We start from the raw sequence: 7540 nt of genomic DNA, 5'->3' as shown, positions 1-7540 counted from the left end.
TCCTCCAGCATCAAATGCTAAAGCTTGAAAAGCGTTCCTAGGAAGGCACGATTCCTAAACATGCAAATTTTGAACATCTCTACCAATAGTTGCAATAGCATCAGCAACAAAGTTGGCCTTCCTGAATATATGTAAAGGTTTATTAAAGTATTGTATGTCCTCGCAAGGAGGGAAAAGTGCACCGCAAGGGTTTCATCTAGGGTTAGGTTATCATCTACATTTTCTTGTGGACGACCGAAACTGAGTTCGTAAGGGGCGTTGACTGGTTATCATAGTGCTGGGCCGAGATTGTGTATAACATCCAGTATGGAGAAGATGAACCTAGAGGAGTTAGAGAAACAATTTGGGTTAATCCTTTCCTTATCGAACAAGGAGAAAACTGGGGTAAAAATTGCGCCAAGGGATGTGGAAGGGGCATTGGTGGGCTTCCATTATAGTGTGATCGCAGAAGTATTTACAGTAAAGGAAATGAATGATCATGCTTTCATTGATCAGTTTACCCCCCTGTGTAGAGGAAACGAATGGGTTTCAATTAGGGCCTTGGGAGGTGCACGGTTTATTGCGAGATTCGTTGGTAAGAAAGATATGCTTAAGTTTTTGGAGATGGATAAGCCTTGGGTGTTTAGAGACGATATGGTGCTGGTGGTGGACGGTTCTTGCGAGGGACGTGCGAGTGATGCGCCACTGTTCTTGGCGACTATTTGGGTCCAATTAAACAACGTTCCGCCACTTGGTATGATTGAAGCAGTAGCCAAGGCTATCAGCACCGTGATGGGGAAGGTTTTAAAAGTGGACAAGGATGATGGACGGGATTGCATAGGGCGGTTTGTCAGAGTCAAAACTCTCATGTGATATTCGTGAACCATTGATGCGTGGAAGGCTTGCCTGATTATTGTTTGATTTGTGGAAAATTGGGCCATGTAACTAGGGTTTGCAAGGAGTTGGTGCTGGGTGAAAATTCCACGGAACAAGAGGTTGAAAAGTTGTATGGGTTTAAGGGTTTAGATGTTGAATTTGATCTTCGGGGCAATCTAATTTCGACTTTTTCCCGCCGCTCATCAGTGCATGGTGGTGGAAATACGAGATTAATGTCGGGCCGTTGGGGAAGTGGACTTGGGGGTTTTGGCAATAGGTGGAGGAGTGAGCCCTCGAATAATGAGAGTTAGAGGCGGTCTTCAACACTGGGGAAGTCGAGCAATGTTGATGGTGTGGGGTTCTAGTCGCCGGGTACTGAGACAGTATGAGAGAGAATTCGAAGGGGGAAAGAAGCTGAAGAGCAACGATGAAAGGAGCGGGAGTGGGCTTTTGATGCTAGACTCATTAAACCTGGATGAGTGCTAGACTCGGCAGCCATTGGGGTGGTTTTGAATGACCATCCTGAGATGGGGATGAATTCCAACCATGAGGCTGTTTTTGACTTGAATGTTGCCGCAAATGGAGAAGAGAAAGAACGAGCGGGTGGGAGTGTTATTTTTCAGTCGCAACCTGGCTTAGAAAGGGATGCTCAGATGGACTAGTTGTGAATGATGGAGTTATGACTCAAGACTCCGACCCTTTTTGACTTGCTTTCACTGATTGAGGCAAATGATAGGGGAGGGAGAAAGAGATCGTTGACAACTCGTGTGAAGGAGGAGATGGTTTTTGAGGAGGTTGTGGACCGAGTAGGGAAAAGAGTTTGTGCGTTTGAGCATGCAACAGAGACCTCCGGGGAGGGGTCTCCGCCATCACAATGAGGATTTTATGTTAGAACTGCCAAGGTATTTGGGGGGAACTTGGCAATTCATGATCTAGTGGAGCAGAATAGGTTCCACTTCCCCTAGATGGTGGCGTTGATTGAAACAAAAAATCATAGTCGCTGTTATAAGTATTTGAAGAGAAGACTGCGTATGGTAGAGATGCATGCTGTTGAACCAAGAGGGAGTGCGGGGAGTTTGTGTCTAATGTGGAAGGAAGAAAAGAACGTTTTGCTTGTCAAATATAGTGAGTTTTTTTTTATTGAGGTTTTGATTGCGGATGCGGAAAAGAAGTGCAACTGGAGGTTAATATTGTTTATGCTAATACGGATGATCGTAAAAGGGAAAAGCAATTGCAAATCTTGAAGGATCGATTGTCACTTTACGATGAGCCGTGTTTGCTTATGGGCGATTTTCATGATTTGTTATGTGATTCAGAGAAAGACTGAGGTAATAAGAGCAACTCTAGCTTTGCTGGTTGCTCGGGGGACAGGCGAGGAGAAAGGGCCCGAGCGATAGGCCCGGCGGGGATTGCTAGCCCGAGAGCCTGAGGGTTGTGTGACGTATGGCTGATGTGCTGCATCGGTGCATGCGCTCGGTGTTCTCTGCGTCCTCCTTCCTCCTTCCTCCTCATCCTCCTTCCCCTCCTCGTCCTCCTTCCTCCTTAGTGTTCCATGGCTGCTGCTGTGAGAGAGAGAGAGAGAAAGAGAGGACCGGTCCTCCTTCCTCCTTCCTCCTCGTCCTCCTTCGCCTCCTCGTCTTCTTTCCTCCTCGGTGTTCCATCAGTGTTCCATGGCTGCTGCTGTGAGAGAGAGAGAGAGGACCGGTCAAAATTAGGAAAAAATAATAATATTTTATGGATTGGGTGAGAAAAAAATTATTAATATTTTATTACTAATTGCCAGGGGGAAGGGTTCCAAGGTTGGAGATGCAAATGGCAATTACTGTTTATTAAGGGCAGTTAATGTTCACTAGGTGGATTGAATAGTGGATTGCCAGGGAAAAGGGCTCCAAGGATGGAGTTGCTCTAAAAGAACGGCTGGAAGGGTATTTCGTAATTTTGTTATTGAGGCTCATTTACTTGTTTTGGGTTTTATTGGGAACCTGTATATAGCTCTGACATTTTGGATCCAACCCGTTAACCCGACCCGTTAATATTTGTATTTGGGTGGATGCTTAACGGGTCGGGTCGTTAACGGGTGAACCCGTTAACAACCCGTTAAATAACGGGTCACTTTGGGTCAACCCGTTAGACACATTAGGACCCATTAACACCCGTTAGCACCCGTTAGTTGATGATATTTTAGTAATTTTAATAAAGTCTTAATAACAAAAGATAAACTTTATGAAAAAAAAAATAATTGTTAACGGGTGAAACGGGTGACCCGTTAACTTAACGGGTCGGGTTGAACCTGACCCAAACACAATAAACCCGACCTGTTTACAGGTCTACCTGTATGCATGGAGGAACCGGCGGGATGAGGGATTTATTCAATAAAGGCTTGACCGGGCACTAACTAATAATGATTGGATTCAATTATATCAGGAGGCTACGATGAAACATATTGTCTTAGAAGGGTCCGACCGTGCGATGTGGGTTGCTATTTTTAAACATTCGTTCCAATTCAAGTCTAATCTTTAACAAAGGGTAATGCGTAGACTAAATTTTTAGACCAAATTTGCAAATCATATGACATGTCATCAAAATGTTTAATTTGGTGCCCATTCATTACTTATACATATCCTTAAAGACTCGAAAATATCATTATGTTTTAGTCTTATATTGACAAAGTTAGTAAATAAGAAAAAACACTCACGATTTCTGCAAAAACACTTTAAAAGTTCATATGGAAGACAAAACTCATAATCTATCTACTTGTAAGCTTGAAGTTTTTTGGTTTCATTCTCTCGATACAAAATAAATTAGTTTTTTCGTGTTTCTAAATTAGTGAGTTTGAAGTGCTTTTCTAAATATAATTTTATCGATGTTTTACGTGTAAAAACAAATAATTTTTTATATGAAGTGATGAAACATTTTTTAGCGTTGCCCCGAGCCTTAAAAATCTCTGGACCGGCCTTGCTCATGTCATTCTTATCTTCTAATAGTCCTCTTACGATTGGAGACTATGTGATGAAGAATGATATAATCACCACACTAATAGCTAGGAACCTTCTCACTCCCAAAGATAAATGAATACTTTCAAGACGATTTGATGAATTGGTTGTTCAAGACTCTTTGGCTTTAAGTGTTAAGTGGGTGAGTTCTGTATCCAACACGCCTACTTGCTCTAACAAGGCAAGTCGAATCATTAGTGGCTGAGGTGGCAAGTCTTAGACAAGAGATTAGAGGAGTCAAGCACGAGAATAGAAAGTTGCACATACTTTTGCCAAATACTAAGGCTTCATATGGTCAACCTTTGTGAAAGCTCCTTTTTGTTTTGTTTATGTTTGTAGTTGTAACTCATGTGTATACATGTGTGTGTGTGTGTATATAAAGTTCCATCTCTTTTGATTTTATAAATGCATGAAACTTCTAGTTCAACTTGTTAGATATAAGAAACTGGAAACTTCGGATTCCATTAATATGAATTGATGAGTTTTTAAGCAAGGATGTCTTCCTAATATCATATGCTTTCACATGAATTCTCGGGCATCATGAATCCATGAAAGCATTTCTTGCCTAAGATATTGATGGTAACAAAATTGAGTTTTGCTATGTTCATCATCTTTTTGTTCTTAAAAAGGAAGAAAATGAGGTATGACGGAATTTGCGATAATTAATTCATTCCATATAAACATATGTCCAAACAAAGTGTTAGAATTTCAAGTCCTTAACATTATTTATATTTTGAACTTCAGGTCAAAACATTATACATCTGTACTTGAAATTTATTCTTGATATCAACATTATTAGAACCATTAGGTTCATATTTTTGGAATTCGTGGTCGTACTTAATCTGTACATGGATTAAGGAACTTATGGTTCTCATTTACATGAATCAAAGAACTTCTAGTCCTCATTTAACAGTATGTGGACTAAGGTGCTTATGGCTGTCATTTTAATTAAGTTAAGAAAATGCTGGTTCTCAATTGATTTAAAAACTTCAGGTTTTAATTTTGATTAAGGAACTTAGGTGCCCAATTTTTTTGACGAGGACCAAGGAACTTCAAATTCTAATTTGACCAAGGAACTTCGCGTCCTAGTATATCCTCACCATAAAAAATGTAGTACAATAAATAAATTAAAGCAAAGGGTGGTAATTCCTGCCACTTAGCCAAATTGTATATGGCCAAATATATTATATTTATTCCTTTCTGAATGGAGTATTTGTAGGTTTAGAAGGAGTCCTATACAAGTAAATCAACTATACAAGGAAACAAATAAAATCCTTAATATCGTGCTAATGAAATACAATTGCTATAATCAACATAAATCGCTACACTCCCCCTCAAGTTGGAGCAAAGATATCTCGCATGCCCAACTTTTCAAGCGAGTTGGAGAAAGTGTAAACATGAAATTTTCCTGAAACGAACGAGACAAGAACACGTGTACAAAATAATATTTGTATTAATGATTTTGGGGTTACAATCTCTCAAATTTGATCATCTGATTCGATCTCTGTAAGGTGTTGATTTGTGGATGTGTGATTGATCCAAGGGCCGTCGAGGCTTAATCTTGGATGAATGGTTGAAAGGTTTCTTCAAGGGCCGTTGGGGCTTAATCTTGAAGGTTGATGGAAGTTTCTTCAAGGGCCTTTGGGCTTGATCTTGAAGGTTGATGGATGAACGGATCTTCAAGGCTTTTGGGTTTGATCTTGAAGAACTGTTGATGAACGGATCTTCAAGGGCCTTTGGGGCTTGATCTTGATGAACAGTTGATGAATGGATCTTCAAGGGCTTTTGGGCTTTATCTTGAAGAACGGTTGGATGTGTGGAATTGTTAATGCAGTTGATCCAAAGGGCCGTTGGGGCTTGATCTTAGGATGAACGAATGATGAACGATGAACGCTTTCTTTAAGGGTCGTCGAGGCTTGATCTTGAATTGGTGGAAGTTCCTTCAAAGGGCCGTTAGGGCTTGATCTTGAAGGTTGGGTTGACGAAGAATGAAGAGAGCTTTCTTGATCCTTTGGGATTTGCTTGGGAGCTTTGGAGTTTCAAAGCTTCAAGGTTTTGGTGTGAGGTGAATTAGTTATGAATGGGTTCCTTTGAAATGAATGAAATGGCTTCTATTTATAGAATTTTCCAAAGCCTAATTTTGAATATATTATTCAGATGAAATAAATCGTTTTTGCCAGGTGTTGACACGTGTCCTGTTTGATGACTTTTCTGATGATTCTCGATTTTTCGTTGAGTCACTTGCTATGTGTAAAATTTATGTGACACGTGAACGTTGAAATTTTAATTATTAATCAACATTTATTTCACCGAAATTTTGATGTCTACAAATGCCCCCACTTTAAGGCGCGCCGTATACATGTGCTTGTCACATGTAGAAGATGCATTTTGAAGTCCCTTAATGTAGATGTTGATCCAAGGGCCATTGAGGGTTGATCTTGAATTAGGCTGGAGATTTCTTCAAAGGCCGTTGAGGCTTGATCTTGAATTAGGCTGGAGATTTCTTCAAGGGCCGTTGACTTGTTCTTGAACTTTGTTTGAAATTTCTTCAAGGGCTGTCGATGCTTGATCTTGAAGGTTGAAATTGGACCACAAGAAGCTTCATGTGGTAGATGATCATTGGCTTTGGTAGTGGATGAATCGGCACGTATTTTGTTGCGCTTGTTGACTTTCCACAGCTTTGATCTTGAATTGGGTTGGAGGATTTTCTGGATTCCTCCAATTGTTGACTTTCCACAGACTTATTCTTGAACTAGGTTGGAAGATTTTCTGGTTTCCTCCAATTATTGACTTTCCACAACTTATTCTTGAACTGGGTTGGATGACCTTTTGGATTCCTCCGATTGTTGACTTTCCACAGCTTATTCTTGAACTGGATTTGATTCAAGGGTGGTAGACACTTGATCTTGAATCGGACTTGTGATTTCCTCAAGGGTCGTCGAGGCTTGATCTTGAATTTGGTTGGAAGCTTATTCAAGGGCCGTTGAGGCTTGATTCTTGAAGGTTGACTCGAACACATGGCAAGCAGGCACGAGGTGAAGGTGACAACTTGTTGCTTTGTTCAATCTTTCTAATTCACACCTGAGCAGTTTGGTCAACGGTATGATCTTCAAGATTGATGGGCTATTCTTCCAGTTGGTGACTTGATCTTTAAGGATTTGATTCAAGAGTGGTGAATCGGCATGTGTAGCCCACAACACCTGATGATATGAGATACTTTTGATTTTGAAGAAGTAGCGGATGAATTGGCACGTGCTTTGTTGTGTTTGTCTCCACATGCTTCAATGTATCATTTTTCCTTGCCTTATCTGTTCTTCGAGCAGATGTGGTATCTTCTTTGGAAGCATAAGATGTTGAGATAATGGGTACTTCGAGAGTAGTGCTAGGTAAGCAATCAGGGAAGAGTTCCAGGCAGTCGGTTCTTGACTAGGAGTTTGACTTTCAAGTTCTGACTGATGGCTTTCCTTCTTCTTATCTTGTAGGTAAGAACAAGGACAAAGACAAGGACATGGAGAAAGCATGATATGAAATACTCTTGCTTTCGAAAAAGTGGTGGCAATTTTGACAGCGTTGCACAACGAGGCTTTGCTCTTCGGTGATGGTGCCGTCAATATGTTGTTGAAGCTTCTCGAGCTCTTAGATTCAACTCAGACTCCTTCTACTGGGTTGGTTGATTGTGCAGGGAAGGGGAG

This window comes from Malus sylvestris, chromosome 10, assembly GCF_916048215.2.
Source record: "Malus sylvestris chromosome 10, drMalSylv7.2, whole genome shotgun sequence".
In the NCBI taxonomy this organism is placed as follows: domain Eukaryota; kingdom Viridiplantae; phylum Streptophyta; class Magnoliopsida; order Rosales; family Rosaceae; genus Malus; species Malus sylvestris.
Note: the sequence above shows the minus strand (reverse complement) of the source record.